This window comes from Pleurodeles waltl, chromosome 3_1 (genome assembly GCF_031143425.1).
Source record: "Pleurodeles waltl isolate 20211129_DDA chromosome 3_1, aPleWal1.hap1.20221129, whole genome shotgun sequence".
NCBI lineage: Eukaryota > Metazoa > Chordata > Amphibia > Caudata > Salamandridae > Pleurodeles > Pleurodeles waltl.
The window spans coordinates 1,168,908,282-1,168,933,877 of record NC_090440.1 but is presented as its reverse complement, the minus strand read 5'-3'; positions in this window follow the sequence as shown (position 1 = coordinate 1,168,933,877).

The window sequence follows — 25,596 nt, the reverse complement described above, 5'->3', positions numbered from 1 at the left end:
AGAATTCTTCAATGCTCCTTATGGATAGGAACTGTAAAATATGAACCTTTCAAATCCAGACTTACCATTCAGTCCTGACTTCTGAGAATGTCCCATAATAGGTGTATACCTTCCATTTTGAATGTTGGTATTACACCAATTGATTTAAATCTGTCAAATGGATCACCAGTTTCAAACCCAGACTATGAGAGCCTTGCTTCTCTTTCTTACCAGAAAAAAACTATTATCAAAGTCAACTTCTGTTTAACATGTCTCTTGACCCTTTTTCTACCTTTTTTTGAAACACCAGTGTAACTAACTCTGTCTCACCAGTTTTGAAAAAAAATGTAAATTGGTCGATGCTCTACTATAGCTGTACAAAGCTGCGTAACAATTAATATTCTTCTTTCAGCTGCAGTTGCTGAATTTGCATTTCCAATTAGGCAAACTACTTGTTGACTCCACCCCAAAGACATTCAATATCAATTAGAGTGCTTGCATTAACAGCTTCCTCTGTCATATCAAATATATCAGCAATCAGCCCTTAGTCTTTTAGACTTTCATTCTTTCTCTAATTTAAGCATGTATTATCCGGTCCTTTTCAGATCCAGCTGTCATATAACAGACTTTATCATCCACCAATGATCGTGAAGACTTGGGGTATTTTTACAAGAAAGTGGCATACTGGTCACGATGCGCCACTTTTCTTGTGTTGCCCCTTCCCCATCTAACGACACCATGGTTGTGCTGTATTCACAATACGGCGCACCATGATGGTCGTTAGGACAATAGGCTCAACAGTTTTGATTGTGGCGCTTTGCTGCACTAGCGTCAAAAGATTTGTAGCGCAAAGGTTTACAAAGTGCAGGAGAAAGGCTTCCATAATGCCCCCATAGTGCAAAAATAAAATGACTCTAGAGTGATGCAAGGTGGCGCTAGGGGCTTGCAAATATGCCCCTTCATACGTAAATGTTCTCCAGCTCTGCCTCCAGAGCTTATCTTAGTTTCAAATGTTAGTATCTGGCTACCAATCTCTTGATTTAAGACAATGTATTCCCCCAGCCTTAAATATCCCTCCAACCAGAGGCGGCAGACGCAAATCTCAAGGGGAGGGGTGGGGGGAGCAGAGGGGGAAGCGGGACGGAGACAGAAGGGGGAAAATAAATTACTAAATTTTAGAAAAAACTTACCTTACCGCCGTCTCCATCTCCTGCCCCCTAGCATTCCTCTTCTTTCTACGTGGTGTGCCAGCATTCACTGACACACCAGCACAGGTTCCCCAGCAATGCTGGCGCTCTTTACATGCTACACTTAGCATGTAAGCACTGTCAGTATTTGTCTGAGTGGCAGTCATTGCCACTCAGACACAAGCTTGGGGTCTGTGCTGTTTCTCCAGCCCGCTGTGTATGCAGCTGTGTTGGAGAAACTTAAGTGCACATGTGTGTTTGGCCGGCATCAAACTTAGTGCACTCTCCCCTCCTCCCCCTCCCACCTCCACCCTCCACCAGCCCTGCCCCTCCCCTGTACTGCTGACTGAGCCAGATGATAAAAAATGAACTATAGAAAACTATCATTTCATTTTTCATCTCCTGGCTCTTGGCCAGGGGGGGCGACGCTCCTTTACCATAGCGAAGGAGCCGCCCCTGCCTCCAACTAGAGGATTGCAGATCAAATATTTATCAAACTTATCACTTGAGCTGTCATCAAATAAATCTATTTAGATGATGTGTGCATCCTTCAAAAGCAACACATCCTGCAGCTATTCACCATTATTCTTCAACAAACATACCTTTGTCTTAACCTCATTCTCGTTTTGAGAAGGGCAGTTTTTAAGACATCGTTTGTCAAAAAAGAGACTTATCTTTCTGGGTTGTAGCATTAAAAGAGCCTGCTTTCCAATATGATTAAAATGTTTATTTGTTTGTATATTGTGTTGCTATGGTTTTTTCTGCCTCTGGTGGAATGTTAAAAAGGGATTGCACATAATCAGAGCCTCCAGTCTTGACATAAAGTTACACCTCTATGTCACAGTTGGCCATTAGCTACGGAAACTCATCTCATTATGCACAGTCCACAAGGCTACTCCCAAAGGGCAGCCCATCAACCAATCAGAATGGTATAAACACAGAGACCTATTCTAATTAGATAAAGAGAGACTTTACTTGGCTGCATCTCACCAATCAGATAAGGTCTCGGTCCTTAGACTATTTGAATAAAATGCTGGGCAGCCATTCAGAACAGCCTTGGGTAGCCTGTGTCCCTCTTGAAGGTTTGAAAAACAGAGAAGTGTGGGTAGCTCAAATCGTAGCAATTCATCTGTGCCCAAGCATGAAAACAACATCCTGGGAGAAAAGGCCTCTTTTTTACATAGTTACCCCCCACTTTTTGCCTGGTATATGATGTAGCCTAGAAGTTGTTAATGCCCAGGGCCCCTGTTAACCAGGTTTCCTGGGTCAGAGCTCTTTCCCTAAACTGTTGTGATGCATCGGCACAATTGGAGACACCTTTAGCTTCCCCCTTAAACTTCTAGCAAATGGTACTTAGGTACCCAGGGCAGGAGGTAGTACGGGTAGGCCCCTGAGGGCAGCAGCACTGATTGTGCCACCCTCTAGGTCCCTGCATTCAGGTGCACCCAGCACTGCCATTGCAGGCTGAGTGTCCTGATGCAAACCTAAAATGCAAACTCGACATGGCAGGATGCCTGTGTGCCCAGTCCAATATACACTGCATGCACTATGGGTAAGACACCCCTCAGGCAGGCCTTCAAGCCCTAAGGCAGGGTGCACTATATGGCATGTGAGGGCATAGTTGCATTAACAATATGCCCCCACTGTGTCTTTGCCAAGTCTGGCACATAGTGAGTGAACAGAGCAGCCATTTTAATACATGTGCTGGATAGGCCTGGCCGGACTGAACGGAATCTGGCTTTGCAGAATTCCTTGGAGTTGATAAACAAAACTCCATGGAATTCCACGAAGAAGGAGTTCCATGTCCTGCAGAATCCTCTTGAATGCGCCCATCTCAGAAGCGCTAAGCAGGGTGGGGCTTGGTCAGTCAGGTCCGACTGTGTCTAGAGTTTCAGAGATGGGCGCATTCAGGAGGGCCGTAGGCAGTGAAACCTGCCGTTTCAGGCCTCTTGTGTACTGGCCTTCTCCCGTGTGCAGTGCACACGGGTCAGGCCGGTGCACAAGAGGCCTGAAACGGCAGCTTTCTTTCCCGGCCTATGGCCTCGGTGTTAAAAATGCAGAAAAAATTGCCCAAAGAAATCTTTTTGCGTTTTTTTTTCCAGCCCCCCTAACGAGGGAACACACCCCTTGCATACATTATGCCTGGCACGGCATAATTTGGCGCAAGAGGTTACAAAGTGGCGCAATGTATGCATTGTGCCACATTGTAAATCTGACGCAGCGATTTTGGCCTCATATGGCCACATTTGCGTAAGTAAATGACGCTAATGTGGCCCTCCTAAATCTGGACCTGTATGTCGGTGCAAATGCAATGGTCACTTCAATTGAAAATGTTGTGTCTGTAATGTCAGTGTGCTACCACTTCCTATGCATTCTTCACTCTGTACCACCCCACTTTTTGACATGTTACCACTCTATGGCACTCCAATCTATGCCACTCCACAACACTCTATGCCACTCCACTCTATGACAATCTATACCACTCTATTCCACTTTACTCTACTCTATGCCATTCTACTCCACTCTGTGCTGCTCTACTCTCCTCCACTCCACTCTATGCCACTCCACTCTATAGTAATACACAACACCCTACTCCACTCCACTCTGTGACACTCTACTCTATCCCACTCCACTCTATTCCACTCAACTCTACCATAATCCACTCTACAACACTCCACTCCACTCTATGATGCTGTACTCCACTCCATGATACTCTACTCCACAACTTTCTGTGACACTCTATAGCCCTCCACTGCATGCCCCTCCACTCTACTCCAATCCATGCCAGTCAATTCCACATCACCCTACTCTACTCCATTCTACTCCACTCTACGCCACTCCACTCTACTCCACTCTTGTACACCCCATGACACTCTTCCACCTTCCACTCTATGACCATCCACTCCACAACCGTCCATTCTACTCACAACACTCCACTCTGACATACTACGCCACTCCAATCTACAGCACTCTATGCCACTCCACTCTACGGTACTCTACCCCACATTACACTCTTCCTCTCTATGCCCTTCCTATCCATGACAAACTAATCCACTCAGTGCTCCTCCCCGACACTCTGTTCCACTGTACATCACTCCCTGTACACCACTCCATGCCTCTTTACTTCAGTGTACACAACTCCACTCTACTCTATGACACACTACTCCAGTCTACTCCACTACTCCACTCTATGACACTCTATGCCACCCCACTCTGCAACACTCTATGCCACTCCACTCTTCAACATTATATTCCATTCTGTGCTGCTCTACTCTGTGCCACTCTATACCACACCACTCCACACTACTCTACTACCCACCACACACCTTTGCTTCACGCTGCTGTACTCAACAACACTCCACTCCATTGCACAGCACTCCACTCTATTTCACTTCATCCCAGTCTGCAACACTCCACTCCACAACACTCCATTCTACTCCATGACACTCTACTCTATTCCATGACACTCCACTCTACAACACTCCACTCCAATCTACTCCATGATTCTCCACTCTACAACACTCCATTATATTCAACAACACTCCACAACACTTCACTCTAGTCCATGACACACCATTCTACTTCAGGACAATCTATGGTACTCCACAACACTCCACTCTACTCCATACCATGCCACAAACCACTGATCCATACTACACAATTCTATGACACTCTACACCCCTCCACTCAATGCCACTCCACTCCAATCTCCTCTATGCAACTAACTTTTAGTCATGCTGAACAGCAGCCACACCGGTGTACAACATGGTTAAAACACATTGGCAAAGCCAATAGCTCATGCATAGGCAAGACCGATTGGCTTTGCCATTGCTTGTTTTGTGTTACACCACTGTCACAAGCTGCTCCTAATAAAAATCATGTATTGCAGCCTCCACCTCACCTTATCCTCAGGACTGCATTGTGATAGGGTAATTAGCAGTATTATAGGCTCGCTGAATCGCTGTACTTTTCTCTAAGATGCCATGAGGGCACTGGGGAAATAAGGAAGTATTTTTCTCCTTTTCAAACAATTTCCTATGAAGGGGTCAAAGGCAACTTTGCTCTTTTCAGATCGAGTGTGCAAGTGTTTTGACCTGTTGTAAATATTGTGGGCTTTTAACCATGCACATCACTTTCACTTGTTCATAAGCTTGCCTTTCACAAATCACTTGTTGTCAATTGCTTTACGTTTGTCCCACCTTGAGGCTGTTTTTGTTGTACTTTGCAGACTGCCCCTATTACATGGATTATTGCCTGATTGCTGATACACTTCAGCTTGGGTGAACTATTTTTTTTGTCTCTCCCTTCGTGCTGCATGTCGGCCATGGAGCTCACAGGGCGAACAGGCACAAAAGCGTGAACTCGATCAGTGGCTGGTTGTATTTTTCACAGTTACCTAATCAGAGTAATTTCTTGTGGCTCTCCCTTTAAAACACTTGAAATCGGTAAATGCTTTACATAAAACACACATCCTTAAAGTGAAAGCGTCTCTCCAGGTGCAGCGGGAGAGCCAATACTACAATATTCACTGCACTCTGGAAAACTCAACCCACAATACCTTGCAAGCATTTTTTTCCACAACATTTTTGCCAATAACTTAGCCTGTGGTGGTCCTAGGACAATGGGATAACCACACAAATGTTCAGCATGATGTACTCTTTCTGTCTAGGCCATTGTTGGGTCCCCACAGTAGTTGAGTGGGGACCCCAATATAATAACCCCGCCCACCATTGAGTGTTTTTCTTTTTTTTTTTCTTTTTAATAAGCATTTTCTTTGGCTGTATCTTTTGTTCTCTAGCATGGAATGGTTTATGTTTTAAGGGCCTTGTTTGTAATGTAATTTCTGTAGGCCTCCTTTCTTTGAAAATATGTAATGTGCTATGCCCTTTAGGGGTGACATGTTTTGTTACTCTTCATTGTTTATTGTCATTTTTTCATTTTAATCATTGTCATTTTCTTTTTGTGTGGTTATGTCCGCTAGGAGCTAACTATATAGTTACATGACCATGTTTCTTATAAATGCTATTTTTATTGAGGTGCCCTCTAGGGGCTGTTATAAGCATTACAGTCATATCAACTTAATAAAATATCCATGGCACTGAAACTTGCACCATAATGCTTTGCAGGGCATTGCTTTTACAAAAAAACGTTTTGATCATAACTCAGCCTGTCGTGTTCCTAGGGCAATGGGGCCACCTTCAAAACATTGACCACAATGTGCTGTTTCTGTCTACATCATCTTTGGGTCCCCACATTATGTTAGTGGGGACTCCAAAATAATAACCCCCTCCACCATTCAATGTCTTTTAGGCTTTCTTGTGGCTAAAACTTTTGTTTAATAGCTAGGAATAGTTTTGTTTTAAATGTCTTGTTTGTAATATCATTGTGGTAGGTCTCCTATTCTTAAATACACTTTCTAGGGGTTAAGTGTATGATTTGATTATTCTGTGTTACCTTCTTTTGTTTTTTTTTAATCAAGGGGTTGTGCTTTTTAGTGGATTATAATATGGTTCCATAACAATGTTTCTTACTAACTATATTGTTGATTGTGCGCTCTAGAGGCTGTTTTGAGCATTACAGTACAATGACAACATTTTAATTGTGGTAAAGGGTTAAATGATGATTGTATAAGTTTTAATTGTCTCTCCTTATTACAATTATGAACATAATTCAGACCAACTTAACATCCTTTTTCCACTATGATTGTTTGAACACTCTTGATATGTTTGGGTGACCCTTCTACTTTATCCTCTGTGGCTGTCTTGTGTTTTTTTGGGAATTGTGTTAGCCAGCAACTCTGAGGGTGGTGTGGTAAAAGTGATATTCTATTGGAATTGGCATGGCAAATTTAAATCAGGATGTTAAATAGCAACATTTGCAATTTTTGCTGCTGTTTCAGGAAGAAGGTAAATGAAAGTTCTATAGTTATATGCAGGGCCATTGGAATTATATGGCAGGAAAAGACGAATTTATGAGACAGGGCTGACAAATTTATGTGGCAGGAATAGTCCAGTTATGAATTTACAATGCCAATACCTCTAATTAAAGCAAATGCGAGACATATTGCATTGCAAATGCTTGTTATTAAATAACTCTACTCTGGTGTATCTTTCAAACTGGGTCAAGTGCTAATGCACATGTTTCACGCTCTGAGCGAGGCACGACTTGGTACAGGAAAAGGGAAAAGAAAATTGTTGTAAGCTCACTAAATGTTAATATTATGCAGTGTAAGCCAATGTGGCGTGCCAAAGCAGAAATTAAAACGACCCTCAGAACACAAAAGACATGCTTCTAAGTACGAAACATCATTGCTGTTTGACGGAAACTTTGGGTATTTTGCCATCATCTTTGTCTGTGAATATAAAATCTACCTTCGCAGGAGCTTACACTAATCATACTTTATTATTTCCAGTTATATTTTACAGCATGAAAACATCTGGAGCAGCCACTCTTAAGCACATACCTGTATAATTGAGCCACAGTGTGATGGAGTCACCCTTGGCGGTGTGTAAAGTAAAAACTTCAGCTATAAAGTTTGAAAATTGTACCCTTCCAAAGGTATGTGAAGTTGCCTGACCTCTCCAGCCTCCTCCCGAGTTGAAGTTTTCTTTGATTTGGCTGCTGAGTTCCTGTATCCAGATGCCCTCCCCAGGGAGGAATGGTCTTAATATTGAATAGCAGTGGGTCAAGCAGACGTCCTCTGCAGCAGATAATGGTGATTTTCTGCTGCTGAAAGTCCCCTCCCTTGAGATGGGGAGCGTGGTGACGCAGAAACAATTGTGCAAGGTTGCTGAGTGGTGGTTTAGACCTGCTCATGCTTCTTCAGCGTGAAGGCTTCCTGGTCTCATGCAAAGGCCTATTTTCTCCTTAATTTTTAGGTTTCACCTTTGACATTGCTTACGATGTATGCGCTGTTGCTTGCGAAGGGTATTGTGTAAAATAAAAAGCATTCTTGCCACTCCTTGGCTTCATTGTCACTCTTTGCTGCCTCCTAATTGGGCAGCATGTGGCAGGCATCAATTCCTTTTCTTTTTGTGAAGCATGAACCAAGTCTAGATTGATTCATTGTAATTAGTGTCCCTCCCCTGATCACATTGTGATTAAGATATGTGGTTCAGGACACTTCTTCTCTTTCCAGTTCTTGTTCTGCTCTATTCGGTCAGATTGCAAACATATTTTTGGACATTGTTTATCTATGCCTGGCTTACTCATACAACTAAAATAAAATTGCACCTTATGTTAATTGGATTAAGCCATTGTAGTGTATAAATGCCACAGACACTCTCTACATGTTTTCAGGTTCCTGCTGCTTGTTGCAGCATGCCAATTTTCGTTGCCTCACAGCCATTCATCCCCTTTTTCCTTATACCTTTGTGTAGATTTTGCATTTAGTTCCTTGTTTAATTTACTTACGCCCACACCTGTACTACTCTACACCACTCTACTCTACACCCCGCCAATTCACTCCACATCATTCTATGCCACTTCATGCAACTCTACTCTATGCCACTCCATTCTACTCTACACCACTCAACTCCATTCTAAGCCACTCTAGTCTACACCACTTTAGGACACTCCACTCTATTCCACTCCAATCTATGCCACTCCGCTCTATGCCGCTCCACTCTATGCCAATCCATGTCACTCTACGCCACACTATTCAATGCCACTCCAATCTATGCAACTCTAAGCTTCACCACGCTACCCTACGACACTCTACCTAAAGCCACTCAATGCCACTCCACACAATTCCACTCCATGTCACTCCACTGTACACCACTCCAATCCATTTAATGCGACTCCACTCTGTGCTAGTTCACTCTTTGCCACTCCACTCTACACCAATCCACTGTACTTCAAGCCACCCCACTCTACTCTACGTCACTCTATTCTTCTCTACACCACTCTTTCACTTCACACTGCAACTCCAGTCCACTGTATTCCACTCACCTTTATACCTTTCTACACCATGTTATGCAACTCTACACCGCTATACTCTAAGCCACTTCATGCTATTTCACTCTACTCTATGCTACTTCATACCACTCCATTCACTCTACTCTAGGCACTTCAATCCTTGTGGTTCCACTCTGTGCTACTCTACTCTATGCCACTCTACTCTATGCCATTCTACTTTTTGTCATTCTACTCTATGCCAATCTATGCCACTCCAGTCTACGCTATGCTACTCTACTGTACGGCGCCCTACACAGCTCATTTCTTGTCTACTTTTTCTACTCTATGGCTGAACAGCAGCCACGATGTTGGACAACATGGCTAAGAGACATCGTCAAAGCCAGTGGTTCTCACATAGGCAAGACCTATCGGCTTTGCCAATGCTTGTGTAAAGCTTCTTCAGCTTTGTACTCCTTGAAGCTGGCACAGTTGAAAAGCAAAGCTGCAGAAGTTTCATCTTCACAATCTTCCAAATCCATAATGGCATTGATTTGTGATAATAAAACTATTATGAATAGTCTCGAATAACATCCACCTCACATAACTGAGGCACACCAGGAACACCCAAACATTGATTTCTGTGTCAGAATAAGAATACTCTTCATTAAGCAAAACATACCTGGAGAAGTTTCCAAAGACTTCTGATTTGATGGTGACTTTGGTGTGCCAGCCGGATCTATTGTCTTTTTCAAAAAGCATGACTATTGAAGAGCAATTTTTTCCAGTGCAAGAATTTACTTAAAGCTAAAAGACTCAAGATATATGTGTAGGTAGTAAAGCTTAACAATAATATAATGACATGATTGTTATTCTTTTAAACTAAGATTACCATGCCGTTGAAAATTACAAAATATAAAATGACAAATTAAGAAATTGACAAAACATCTTACCTAAATTAACTCTTTTCTTTGCATTCTGTTACTTGATGACTTGAAGTTGAAATGGGACAGATAGTAGTAATGGAATGCAAAGGAAACAACTAAACTGGTATTGTGGCCCACTCTTCCACATGGAAGCCCTGAGAGCTCGGCACTATACCTGTGGAGTGGAGCCTCGTTTAAAAATAACACAACCTTAAACATGATCAGCTTTGTGCGGGCGAGCACACGCGCCTGTAGTTTTTAAATAGTCCCATGACAAGTGACACTTTCAGCTAGACCTGGCTTTATAGTCAAATGGGATTTGTATGATTGGATATTGGAGAGCATTCTTACTGTTTTAAACGTCACAAGTCCTGGAATGACAAGGTCAAGATGTCACTAAAGACTGGGGCAACTTGCCAGCTATACACCTACCACTTCTGCAAGATCATAGGTTTCTAAGACGTTGCTCCGTGCACTAGTAACAAGAGAAATAAATTGAGTAGCGAAGCAAAGTCAAGCGAGAAGAGTGCCTTGATTAACTTTAAAAGCTACTGATTAACTGGTAATTGATGCTTAATTAAAAAGTCGCCGTGAAAGACTAAAGTATGCGACCAGGTTGAAGACATATGGTGGCAAGGAAAAGTAAATTATGTATTAATTAAGAACACCTTTTTTTGTATGCAGCTCTGCAGAAAAGTACTTTTCATATTTAGTAAGCAAAACTTTCACAGAGAGTAGATGTTGGCGAAATGTGGGTAGTTTGCTTTTGCTGACAAAATTATGCATAATTACAAAATGCAAAACTGGCATTCAGTGCTATATTTGATATAAAATACGCATTTAATACTAAAAAGAGTAAAAAAAGAAAAAAATCCAAAAGCACAGCAAACAACAACCTCTTCCACTTTGTCGTTCGTAGTAAATGAATGGCACATTCACATCAGGTTTTTTTCTGTGAATGACATAATCACGCGCTGTCGTGTATTTTGAAGGATTTTGTGTAACAATAGTCATGCAAGATGAACGAAACTGCAACAATTATGCCGACTAATGCGATTTTCGCCAGGGCCTAACTAGGAGGTACTTTAAGTTTCAATAAATGGGATCTTCATAACAGATGCTGTATATTTTTGATTCATCTGTTGAAAGAACAGCAGGTTTGAGTACAGTGTTCGTAATGTGGGCATGACTTTGTCTTAATGATTAAGCTAAAAAAGAGAATCAAGACAAAGAAAGAAGTATTCTATCCACCTTGCTTGCGTGACATTTCAGTATTTAAGATCTATGTTTCGTGCTAGGGGCAAACGCCCCAGTTCCAGTCCTTCAAATTGGGATGTGTACATTACCTGCTTACTATTGTCACATCTTTAAAAAAAAAAATTACAGTAATTAATGGCTGAAAGTGATTAACTTTTCGCAAAGTTTCCCAGTTTTCCACTGACGTGTATCAGTATGAATAAAGTTTGGCATGTCTGAGCTAGAAGAAAAACTTTTTTTAATTACAATTTTCTAATTATACAGCTGATGATGTATTATGTGGCAATTGCAGAAAATTTCTGTTTGTAGGGAAAAGGTTAGGATCCCACGATCCAGGTACTTTGGAGAACCAAAGTGCATTACTTTGTGGGTAATGTATGCAGTTTGGAAGAAGCTTAGTGCTTCTATCGGAGGCCACTTTAGCATGATGAGAATGGAGGTAATGTGATCAAATGTCTTGTTTCAGAGAAGAGTCTGGCTGCTGCATTTTTTGTCAGGTGGAAGCATTTCACTTTAGTCTATCAAATGATATCACTACATTGACAGGCACACCCACCTAACGCCTTGACAACAAGACAATGCCATTGGTGGACTAAAAAGCATGTTTGCAGTCATGTGTACTTCATATGTGACCTAGATGCTTATTATAGGTGGAGCAACACTATAGACTATTAAACCAAACACAAGAGAGACATTTGCTTAATATCATTCAATTTGGTCAAGTGGGGAAACTGTGATTGTTCTCAGGTTTTCTAGTTTCACATTGATTAATTTACCCACTAGATGGAGATCTCTTTCTCTTTCCCGTTTTAAATCAAAGGTTAATGCAATGTCTTAAATTCTCTGGACATGGGATTAGAGTGTGAGTAGCAGACAGAAGCCACATGAAAGCTCAGCCCATTTTTGTCTCGAGGGTCCAAGAGGATCTGGAGCTGAGCCAGTAAGACATTTGCCTCATGCTTTCAGTGGCTCACCCTCCTCTAGCTGGACTGCAGCAGTAGTCTGCAGCCCGTAACAGGATTGGAGGAAAGAACAGCCTTTGCCAATAAAATTGTTCAATGCTTATGGTAGTTGCCAACACTTGACTCTATATCATGAGGACGCAACTTTTACATCCTTGGACTATCATTTTACAATCATTGCATTGAGGTGAATCATCCTACTGAAGTAAATGAAGACCAAAAGTCTCAGAACGACCCCTATGCTAGGTGAAAGCCTAGAACTGGAAACATGGTGTTCTTGTGAAATTGAGTCTTATGCTAACGCTAAACTACCTTAATTATATTGGTTCTTTGTAAAGGGCGTTATGCAGCTCAATCTGCCTCAAGGTGCTTTCGGAAAGTGAAAAGACGGATGAGGAGATGTTAAAACACGCCATGAAGCATTCAGGAGGTATGAACTTTTCATAATGCTCAACTATTAGCGTAGGCAGGTCAATCCATGTCGAAAAGACAACCTTTCCCATCCATGACTATCAACTGAGTGCATTGTGAGAATTGTAATTTAGTTTAGGATCACTTCAGTCAAACTAATCGGTCAAACACATCTGAAGAGGTGATGTGGAAGAGGACGTGGCTGAACTGGGAATACGGTATCCAGAGGGATCTAAGGACCATATTCAGGAAAGCCCCATTAAAAGAATAACCACTGGGCATCCTGGATGTAAGCAGGGGCAGGATTTACAAGTGGACAGGGATGGACCTGCTTTCCCTCCCTGAGGCCGGGTCAGTAGGTGAGTGAGCCCTTTCGCACTTACTCCCATTCTGTATCTTCAAACGTTGTTGTTCCTTCCTGAATGCGTAGGTGAGTCATTTCACTGTTTTCTTCCCTTCTTGTGCCTTGAGGCCTTGCTGCCCCTTCCCTAGTGTCTTTTCGCAGCTGGCACCTGTTTTGATGAATGGCAGTGGTGTATTCTGGAAACTGGTGTCTTGTGTTCTCTTCTAGAGTTTGTAGGTGACTTCTCTCACATTTGTCACTTGACTCAATGCAGGATTCTAGAGCCTGAAGTTCCACTGCACCTTATAACGAGTAAGGTTTTGCTTTCAGACTCACTGTAAAGGAATGGCGGGTTCTGGGAACTGCAGTTCTGTTGTCCCATCCAGAGTCAGTGGTTGAAAGGAGGGGGAGGTGAAATCTGGGATTGGTACTTACTTTGCAACTCGAAACACATAATCAGTAGGGGAGCTCTAACACATGTGTTACCAGTGAAATGAAGGACCTTACTAGCAGTGAGATAGATGGACCAGTAGCCTATAAGAAGCAAGGTAGGTGCATTTCAGACAGTCTGGGTCGGGGAGAAAGTAAATCGGAGTCCTGGCAGACAAGTTCCCACAGAGAGTAAGGTTGCATAAGTTGCAGCAGTGTTGGTGCATATTTTGGAAGTATTTTCAGCTCACAAGTACGCGTACTACATTGTAACTTATTTACCGTGACAAAAATTAATTTGAATGCATAGATGGGTCCAAATGGAACTGAAAAAGTGCACCAGCAATTTACCTAATCTAGATATGGCAGGGTAAAGTTTTACCCAATCGTTTTTGTAATCAGTGATCATGGTATGTATAACTCTTTCTATACAACTAATAACCATGATGATGACTACAATTACAATCAACTAAATCATTATATAAAAAAATGTTTTTACCTTCTGACAGGTATGTTATACTACAGTGATAAGCTGGTTGACTTCTTGTGTAGCATCTTCAGCCAGGCTTGTTATGTAGCCAGATGTGCATCGCACCTGGGAGTTTTCAGAGCTCTCAAGTTTCACAGGTCCATGGGCAGGTAGCTCACATATACGGAATTCTGGGACTCGAAGTCCTGGATTTATGTTGATTTAAACAGAACTAAAATACCAGCATGCAAAAGAAAAAGAGAACTAGGTGAGCTGCTAATGTATGTAACTGGGAAAACTGAGAGCTCTGAAGTATTAAGGCCATGTTTACAATGCAAAAAAAGGAATCTAAAATTAAACAAACTTACATATTGCAAAGTGTGGTTGGCTTAAAATCCAAGAAGGTTGGGGGGTTTCACACATGACATGGGTTCACAAGACCACTATACACACTGCAGAACTATAATGATCCCTGATTTCATGCATGAGTAACTGATCCAGGCCAGGGATTTAATTTAAATTGGGATACTCAGGGGCATATTTATACTTAGTTTGCGTCAAATTAGCATAATGTTTTTTTAATGCAAATTCAGCGCAAACCTAACTCCATATTTATACTTTGGCGCTAGGCCTGTCTTAGGCCAAAGTTTTGGAGTTAAAGTCATTTTTTGCCTGCGGAAAACTACCTTGAGTCAATGAGATGCAAGGTAGACGTTCTTGGGCAAAAAATGACGACATGGCCTTAGCGCCATATTTATCACCCCGTGCTAAAATCAAGCACGGGGGCATGGCAGCCTTAAATAATGGCGCTCAGCTTGCTTGCTTAGCGCCATTATTTAACGCCAGGGTCAGAGCAGGCATTAGGGGACCTGTGGGTTTATTTCCATGGTCAGAGACCATGGAAAGAGCACACAGGTGCCCTTCCCTAGCCCCAGGGACATCCCCACCCACACCAGAGGTACAGCGGAGGATGGGAGACCCCATCCCAGGTAAGTATAGGTAAGTATTTTGTTTTATTTTTTCAAGTGCCATGGGGGGCCCAACTTGGGCCCCCCTACATGGCACTGGGCCCAGTGGCCATGCCCAGGGGACATAGGTCCCCTGGGCATGGCCTTTGGAGTGGTGGGCATGACTCCTGTCTTTACTAAGGCAGGAGTCATGTCCATGGGGGTTGTGTGCCAAAGGATAACGCTCATCTGCTTAGAGGCATTTTTTATGCCTCTGCCTGTACTAGCGTCATTCTTTGACGCAAAACCCCTGTTCCCCTTACTCCTCCCCCACCCGGCTAGAGTCCTTTTTTATGATGCTAGCCGGTCCTTACCACCGGCTACCGTCATACCATAAATATGACGCCTGACCGGCGTCTTGGGATGGCGCTAGCCGGTGGTATACTTTTTAACGCAAAAACTGCACTAATGCAGTTTTGCGTGAGAAAGTATACATTTGGGCCTCGATATGTCATAAACAGCATTGAAAGCATGAGAATGCAAAGTAAATCTTGGACTGAATGACCTATTTACGCATAGACTTGGGAAACCACAAAAGTCTGACATAGCCAAAACAAGCAGGGGCTGTTGTCTGGACTAAAATTTGTGCAGCTTTCGCATGTGTGACAAAGTCTGGTCTTCTGTAAAGTAAACTATAGATGGATAGATGACTGAGTGAGCAATATTTTAAGTCTTTTGTAGGCAGCTGAATTGTGGCACTACCACAAATGGTCACAAGAGGTTGCTGGATTGTAACCAATGGTCTAGCAATGTATTTCTTTGTGAGGGGGTTCTGAACTTCTGTATATAAATAGGTTTTCTCTACAAACAGCTTTTGTCGAAGACCTATTGTAGCAATGCTTACAGTGAGTACTGGACTTGTTCATTGCATGCAACTGACTGGCTTTCTTGTCACTCTCATTTGCTTGCTTCTTATTTGACATCTTTCCTTCCTATTCTTTTTGTGTGGTCCTCAGCTAGAGCACAGCTTGTTTTCCCTCCTTTTGATTGGATGATTTTTATCCTTACACGGCACACATGAGGCAACTACTTTTTTCTCTTTCAGCCCTCCAGGGAAATGCATGCTTCTTGTTCTCTCCCCCATGTGCCGCTTCCCCCTCACTTTGCTGCTCTACATTCTCGGTGTTGCCCCCATTCCTCCCAGGACATCCATGAAAACCCTGAAACGTAAATTTTTCCATCTTTGAATAAAGAGTAGACTTTATTGAGCTAATTGATTTTCCATTGTCTCCTGTCGTCCACATGCTGCATGAAAGCCCAGACTTTGGCACACAAAAGCAACAGTTATGGCATTAGGGGAGAAGTTGGCTGCTGCATTTATTGAGTCGGAATTTGAGACAGAAGGTTTACTTAAAGTGACTGGATAGGAAATGTCTTTTCTATGGGAGGGCCATAAATCCTCTCCCTGGACTTCTGTAGAAATGAAATAGTCGAATATTTGTTGCAGTTCAAGAGTCTTGTGGAAAGTAAAAGGCAAGAGTTTTCCTTTAAATTCTGACAGTTCTTTAACAGCGGTTACGTTTTTTCATGTAACCTGTGTTACTGTTACTGTGCTGGATAACTGCGTTACTGTGTTAAGATTCAGCAGGATCACTCACAGGCGACATGCATTTAAAATTCTGTTTCCTGCATGAACTTAGAGAAATGTAGTTTACAATACAAAAAATATTCTATATTTAGTTTTGAAATGCCTATAGATTGCTTTTCGCCATTGTTTCCAAATTCTTTTTCTTTTACTTTTTTCAAACAATGCTTTACAAAAAAGCCAATAGCTTGCAACTCGTGTTATAAAGGCACAAACCATTGTATTGGCCAATGTTTTTTTCCCTGTGCTAATGCAATCAATGCACAAGGGCTGATAAGTGCATTTTGGAAAACGCAGCCTTGAAATTATTAGAAAGCAAGCAAAGTCAGCGAAACAGACAACCGAGCAGAAGTCGACGTGTGGTGGGTGTTGTTATATCAATGAATGTAAATTGTGGAGGTTTGGAAAGAAAACACACCGCCTGACAAAGATTAAAGCCTGAATAAACTCAGAAAATTGGATGTTTTCTTTATTTTTCCTCCCCTCTCATTTCTGGGTCCCAGTGCAGTGAATTAGGCCAAGAAGCACATTTGGAGCTGCTGTCCTGCGGGCTCTGGTTTCAGTCACCTTAATCCCCTTCCTGTGAGCTGCTATACTTCAGCCTCAGAAGGGGTCTTTGGAACTGGAGTTGTTTGAAACTGAGAAGAGACACGAGCCAGTCTGTCTACATTGGTCTGACAGGCCAGTAGAGCTGAGGAATTGCCTGTCGTGCTCAGGTCTTTTGAGTTTGAAAGCTCTGTGGGACTAGTGTGAAAAGAGTCACATGCCAGGCTCGTGTCGCTGAACGTTTGGTAGGTTTGGGGAAGAGTTAGTGACGTATAAGTTGTCGCTGAGGTTTTATTATTCACACATCGTATGTAAACTGGGGAGCTACCAGGCAGCCCCCGTCATGTGTGACGCCTTCAGACAGTCCTGATGTTTGCTAGCAGGACTTAGACTGCATAGATATTTTGACCTTTTTGTTTTTGAATAATATCAAGCAATAGATTTTGAACTAGTATTTACATTATTAAAGGTTTAACTGCAAAAGACCCAGCCTGCAATGTGTGGTTGGCTAAAAACACAGGGCTACTGTCTACCTACCTAATCTCTTTAAACCCAGATGACCTATCTATAAAAATGTATTGGATGAGGTTCTCTCACACTTACAATGTCCCATGTTTCATCATTGGCCACCTCATCCCACCCTGGTAAGATGGAACTAAGAGGTCAGACTCAACCACAACACTGTTAAGGGAGATCTTAAAGTATAATGATCTTAGAGCATACCTGTATCCCAAATACATTAAGGCTGCTGAGCACTCTTACAGATTGGCATGTAAAACCTTTAAGTTTTTATCACAATAATTGCATGGTGTGGGCTAGAAATGGGGTCTTTAGTTGGCAGAGGTTTGCACCCTGTTCAAGTAGGGACTATCACTCTCGGAAGGGTAAGTCAATGACACAACCAAAATTAACCTGTGCTCCCCCTCTGGGAGCTTGGCACAGAGCAGGCAATCTTAACTTAGGAGGTAATGTGCAATGTGTTTGTGCAACACACACACACATATGCAGCAATACAATGAGAAATCACAAAAAGACTACACACAGGTTTAAGAAAATAGGTTTATCTGGTTAAGATAAAACCAATACCATACAAATCCAATAAATAGTTTAGGAGTTGGATGCCAACACAATTCTGCTCCAGTCAATATTAGCTTGCAGCAATAAATATGATCCAGTGTTAAGTTTACGTTGTGGTAAAAAAGGCAGTTGCACAGATGGAGGAATAGGCAGAGTCTAAGTGTTCGGGCTCGATTTAGAGTCTTTACGATTCTGCAGAGGAATGCCCGGCAAGTGGTGATGGAAGAAGCCAGGCCCTGTTGCTGGGCCTCTTGAAATGCAGTAGTACTGCTCACCGGCGAGGAGTGCCGAGTAATCCTCCTGGGACCGCTTAGGTCCGATCAAAATCGAAATGCTCCCACAGCCGCGGGCCGGGAATACTCCTGGTTGCAGGCTGGGAAGCGGAGTTGGACAGGCGAGTGTCATGCATCGAGGATCTGGCGGGGCTATCAGGCAAGTCTGTTCTCCTGGCTGTTAGAACACTGGCTGTCTCCCACACGGACACGTGGCTCTGCAGCAGGTGGGGCCGAAGGGGGGATGAGCAGTGTGCAGAGCTCCTGAAGAGAGTATGGCTCACCTGTTGTAGTGCGCTGCCTGCCAAGTACCCAGTGGAGGGAAGGCACGGTCTTCTTTAGTCTCAAGTGTGGTGGTTGTGGGAATTAGGGCTGCGCTGAACTTGTGGGTGCCTCTGCTGTCACACTCCCTGGCACTCAGGCAGCGATGAAGATACCGGTAGAGAGGCAAATGAGGTTGTTGGATTCCTGTGGCCTCTGACTGGTGCAGAGGGAGTCAGTCCTTGGGGACAATCTGGAGCTGCTTGTTGGTGCTTGTTGGTTCTTATCACAAGGCAAAGGTCAGCAGGCAGCATGGCAGCACAACACAGCAGGTCAGTAGTTCCTTGGAACAGTCAGTCATAGCAGAGTAGCAATCCTTCTGGCGCAGCAGCCTTTACTCCAGCAGAGTTTCTTCTTGGTTGAGTAGTGTACTGTCTTAGTGAGTCGAGAGGCCCAGAACTTATACTAGAAAGTGCCTTTGATGTAGGGGAAGACTACAAAGGATTTCTGTGAAGTGCACAGGTCCCCCTTTCAGCTCAGCCTCAGCTCCAGACTATCAGTGGGGGGTAATCAGCCCCCTTTTGTGGGCTCCGGTCACTACCTTTTGAGATATAAGTGTGGCCCCTTCCCAACTCTCCTCCTCAGGAAGACCCATCAGTATGCAGATACATGAAGATGTAGCTGAGTATCTTGTGTTGTGGGTATCTGAAGTGAATGCACAAGTGTAACTGTCACCTAACCCAGCCAGATGTGTATTGGAGACAAGCTGTAAGAACACAAGGCAGATAGTGCAGAGGAATGCCCACTTTCTACAAGTGGCATTTCTAAAATAGTAATAAAAAATCTTACTTTAGTAGTAGGCAGGATTTAGTATTACCCATCAAATGGTACTAAGCATGATGCAGCTACTCCATTCAGATAAGGAACTACAGCTTAAAGATAATATAAGGAATTCCCAATGTTGGCCTGTGAGACGGACGGGCCTCACAGTAAGGAAAAATGACTTTAGGAGTTTTTCATTACTAGGACATGAGAAGCTTAAATGTACATGTCCTGCCTTTTGCTTACATGACACCCTGCCCTCTCGGCTACCTAGGGCCTGCCATCGGGTGACTTAGATCTAAGAGAAGGGGAGTTATAAGGCTTGGCAAAAGGTTTTGAATGCCAAGTTAGGTGGCAGTGAAACTGCACACACAGGCTCTGCAGTAGCAGGCCTGTGACAGGTTTACAGGGCTACTTAATTGGGTGGCACAATCAGTGCTGCAGGTCCACTAGTAGCATTTAATTTGCAGGCACTGGGTATTTGGCATATTATTTTACAAGCTAATTACAGGTAAATTGAATGTGCCAATTGTGGATACATCATTGTTACCATTTTTAGGGTAAAAGCACACACACTTTATCACTGGTAGCAGTGGTAAAGTGTTCAGAGTCCAAAGGCCAACAAAATGATACAGCAACAAAAAAGGAGGGAAAGGCAAACATTTCTTGTATAAGACCACCCTAAGGATGCCAAGTCTAACAGAGTGTAATTGTATTTTCAGTGCCACCTGAGTCACATAGGTGCTGGGTTATGAATGGTTGTTTTTATACGATGACGTATAACAGAGTATGATGACTGTTGGATTCCTAATGATGTTGTTTCTGTACTCTGGGTGAAATTGTAGCTAATGGAGAAGGTTTGAATTTCCTTCTCACATTGCTGGTATTCATCCATGCACAATTAGTAATAGGGACCCCTGAGAGCCCTGAAGAATGCCCGAGACCTACAGAGGCTGACGAAGAAGAGCAGAAACACATTGGCAGAATATTAGGATGCCATGGACATGATCCCCAGAAAGCATCCAATGACTACACATTATAGTGTTTTATTCATACCTCAGGTACCAGCAATAGAGGAAATCCTTGTGGAATACCTTAATGTGTTTTTAGAATAACTGGATTCCTGTTTTATCCAAAATATCAATACATCGTAAGAACTCCCTTAACAGTAATGAGGTTGAGTTCACCCTAATACCATCTTAACAGGTTGGAGAGAGGTGGCCAATGATGAAGCATGCCTTATTAAATGGATGAGACCACTCATCCAATTTATTTTTATTGATTGGTCACCTGGGTTTGTAGATGTTAGGAAGGGAGACAGTAGCCTTCCTTGAAAAATTTCTCACCACACTTTTTGTGTTAATAAATTTGATTGGAGGTTATAAAGTGAGGGATCCTCATTCTCTCCCCGTGTCATAGAAATGGTTAAAAAGGCAGAACAGCCTGGAGGTGTCATACAACATGGTTCCTAGTAGAAGCTACAGGCCTGACATGCACCTGACGCTGTCCGTCACTAGCAGTTTTCAGAAGTCCCAAATTTTTCTGGAACTCTACTTTATTCTCTATAAGTTACTGTGCCACTGCAACCATTGTTGCTCTACTATGGTTAGCACAAGTCCCCATGTCACTAAGAACGCAGGGCTCCAGTACTGTACTTTTGTTTTAAAAATCAGTGTTTGCACGAGTTGTAGTTCAAGTGAATCTTCTAAAGGGACACAAGACAAAAAAACTCTGCTTGCAAATGGTTGATATAGGGAAAGCCCAGACTGGAGAACTGCATCCTTGGGGACATTGAATCATAAGTTAATCTTATATATGTAAGGCCAGCGCTGTGGCACGCCTAGACCACTAGTGATAATTCAGAACTTCTACTGTTTCTTTTCTTTTCTTTTTTCAAACTTGATTTTATTTAATTGAATTTGGAACTTGGGGGCATATTTACACTTTTTGATGCAAAACTGCACCAACGCAGTTTTGCATCAAAAAGTTTAGCACCGGCTTGCGCCATTCCTGAGCGCCAGCCGGGCGCCATATTTATGGAATGGTGCAAGCCGGTGCGAAGGGTGGGCCAGCGTAAAAAAAAAGACATTGGCGTGGTGGGGGTGGCACTATGGGAGAAGGGGGTTCTGCACCAAAAAATTAGATTAGGCTGATGAGAGGCAAAAAAAATGCCTCTGACCAGCCTAGCGTCATTTTCTGCCGCAAAACCATCCATACCACATGACTTCTGTCTTAGAAAAGACAGGAGTCATGCCCACCACCCAAATGGCCAGCACAGGAGACCAGTGTCCCTGGGCATGGCCATTGCACCCTGTGCTATGCCAACCTGGGGCCCCCGATGGCACTTTAATTTAAAAGAAATTCTTACCTATACTTACGCTACTTACCTGATATGGTGAGCCCCATCCTCCAGTGTCCCTCTGGTGTGGGTGTCTGTGTTCCTGAGGCTTGAGGAGGGCACCTGTGGACCCATTCCATGGTGTTTAACCATGGAATGGGTCCACAGGTCCCCTAACGCCTGGTCTGACCCAAGCTTTGCACCATTATTTAGTCCCTCCTCCCACCTGTGCGTCATTTTAGCATGGGGATAAATAGATAGATAGATTGATATGTTATGTCTAACCCTTTCAAGCCACTCCTGGGTGTTTGCTTATCAAGGTCTTGCTTCTTGGTCTGGTTCCATCACATTTGAGTTGCAAGGATTGTACTAAAAGGGTAGGACAGGCAGGCAGTGGCATACTACTTGGAGCTATTATGGAGTGATGCAAACCATGGATCTGCAACTATACAGGTTCCTAAACCAGCTAAGTTTATTGACATGTTGTTACCGTGGGTCGATGCTGAAGTGGTCATAAACACAGAGCTCTCAAGTTTCCCACTTCTGAGTGTAAATATATGAATACAGTCCAGTTTTTGATTTTTGGTACCTATAGTTTTGAATTTATAACAAGATAAAAAGGGCTATGCATACAAACGTGGAAAGAAGAAAATCTGAAAGAGATTAACTACTTAGGCATTTAATTTGGAAACTTGAGATCTCTTCACAGTAGGTACACAGGAGGCCTTGACTCATCTTCAAATTAAAACAAATTGAAAAAGGGTCCCTAATCCAGCTACTTAAAATAACTAAAACAAATACGACTGACTGAAATGACTCTTAATATGAAAATAAATTCACTAAAATACCACTCAATAAACTGTAGATTTGATTTAGTGCAAGGTCCTGTAAATGCTACAACTCTGGACACACCAACAACAACTACAAACTGATTGTGTGTATGTAGATGCAGAATTTGATGCAGTTATAAAATGTTGCCTGTTTTGAACAGGATGGTAGCTGAAGGGCATAGTTATCAAGTAGCTGTGTCGCCCTTGCACCATGCAAATGGGCACAAGGGCGATGTAAATACTAAGCTAGATTTATCAAGCCATGCAAGGCCACCTTGCGTGGCTTGATAAATCAAGAGTAACACAATGAAGTGCAAATAGCTGACTTGTATTACTCAGCCTCATGGAGGCAATCTGTAGGTGGAATGTGGGTGTTCCTGAGCATCCACCCATGGATTTTGAAGCATTCCCAGATTTGCCATTACTGGTAGACCTGGGAATATGCCTTCACAGGCGAGACGTAACAAGGAGAAATATCTTTATTTCTTGGTTTTTCCTCTTTCTATGTGTACTGCACACATAGAAAGAAACCTGCACAAAAACAATTGTGTTGAGTGCAGGCATCAGTGGTTCCCCTACACTTCATAAGTACAAAGACATGATAGGGGACTTCTTCCATGTTGTTTGGAAATGTTCTATGATACAGGCCTACTGGACCACTAGTACTAATATTCTCTCCACTATCACAGGCATCCAAAGTGAGTCGGGCCCAAGGGTTGCGTTCCTAGGTATTCTTGGTGATGTGGGTGGGCCCCGTGGAGATAGGATACTGATAGGCCTGGGTATGCTAATTGCCAAGCTAGACATTGCACATGACTAGAAAGCCTCCATGACTCCTTAGCTGGAGATATGGACCAGAGGCATGGACTGGGATAGTAAATTTGAAGAAATTATCTATGTGGCACGGGGGTGTCCTGGAAAATACAAACGTGTTTGGAAGAAGTGTTGGAATTACTATTGTGTTGGAACTCAACAACATCTTGACTATTTATATTTCAAGTTTTCAGACAGCCTATGTGTTTCTAGTATTGTGCTCCAAAGGAGGATGTATATCGACTCGGTGTGATGATATACATGTACAATGCAGATGTTTTGCTACTCACATGCAATTGCGAATAAAATCTTTATAAAAAAAAAAAAAAATCTGTCTGCAACGCAGCCTCTCTTGCACCACGGCACAAGGGTGCCTGCAATGGAGCTAAGCTGCAACAGACCGCCAGCGCACGGAAAGGACAGGAATGCAACCTATGTTAAATACTGCACGTTCCTTCCCTTTCATGCAGCACAGCAAGGAAGCCGGCTGTGTGAAATATTGATAAATGTGCCCCTGAATATCAGAAATCAAATAGGGTGCTATAGTGAATTCCTTGTTAGGCCAGATTGTGTAAAATATTGCCCTGATTAAACACCTTAATCTCATTGGTTCGATTCCTTTCTTTATCTCCTATTTATTGGAGGAAGAGAAAGTATTATGGTAATTCCTTGCTCGAGCAGTCTCGCATTGTAAACTACGGTGAAACACCTGAGTTTATGCCGGTACCTTTTAAGTGATCAGCCATTATTATACCAATCTTTTAACAAACAACAATGAACTGGAAACAATCTTCCCAGCGTTTGCCTAAGGCAAACCAGCTCACCCCACCCGCCCCACTCAAGCGCACATTACAACAAACGATATGTTAATGGTTTTTGCATAAGCAACTTTAGCCATTTCGTGGCCTCTTGAACTTTAGTTATCTCGTTATCTGGAACACAACCTGCTTGTTGTGGTGCATCCGAATGTAGGAAGTGTCGTAGGTGTGTTGATACTTATGGCCTTCCACTAAATCTGTGGTAGTGTGATTAATGTGCGTTGTGGTGTGGTTTCCGTGTTCCTGTAGGGTCTCCTTGACTCAAAGGTACATCTTTAAAATGTTCTGTGCATCATGATTCACCCTGTGCGCGATCATATCGTTGTATCCCACTATAGATACGCTCATAGATTTATTCCTGTCACAGGCAGAGTTAAAAAATAACGAGTTTTATATAGCACTGCCGTAGATACCAGGCGCTACTATTTATATTAACACTCAATTTGCCAACGCCAGACGGTTGGTAGTATGCAAATGGGTTGACTGCGAAGCAGATAATTTTTTCCTTCACATTCCATGGCAAAGTTGACATATGTTTCTGCAGGCAAATGCCCATGCTCAGACGCCTTCAAGCTGCGGGAATATATTCTCCTAGTTCCACTTCTGGGCTAGAGAATGCAGCCAGTTAGTTACTCACTAGCAAGCATAAAAGGTGAGCAGTGGTGAGGTGGCTGGCAGCCCTCAAAGACAACTGAAACCTTCCCCAGTAGATCGATTCACAATTTTTTAAAGTACGCACTTTCTAAGTCATTAGATCTAGCTTCAAAGGACTGTTGCATGTAAATACAAGCCCTCACAAATGCTGTTTGCATGCATTGGATGCACAAATGTTGTTTATCACATTAAAGTCTGGCATTCCAGCTTTCTCAAAGGATTATTTTGTGTATATAATTCCTATCAGAGATTACGATTTGAAGAGGATCAGCTGTGTGATGATTAAGTGTGCTTGTCAGATGTAAAATAGTTCCTTGTGCATTCAAATGTAACGGACGATGAAACGATACATCAAATAGCCAATAGCATGAGGCGAGGCAGTGATTTGCCTGTGGGTAGAGCCAAAAAGATAGATAGACAGAGACAGACAGATAGATTTATTTCAGACAGCTGTGCTGTGAAGTCAGATTTAACACTCAGATGTTGTAAAAGCATCTTTGCAACTTTGCACAACCGTAGATGGAGGGCTGAGTTGGTCTTGCCAGAACTTTTACTACCTCACCTCAGATGTCACCAATGTCAGTATCGAGAGTTAACTCACCACAAAATGCATTGACGAGACGTAATGCAGAGATAACACCTCAAAATAGATGTGGGTGTTGCGGAAATGGGTCTCTCCACCAGGAACAATGTTTCCCTACAGATAAAAAAATTCGC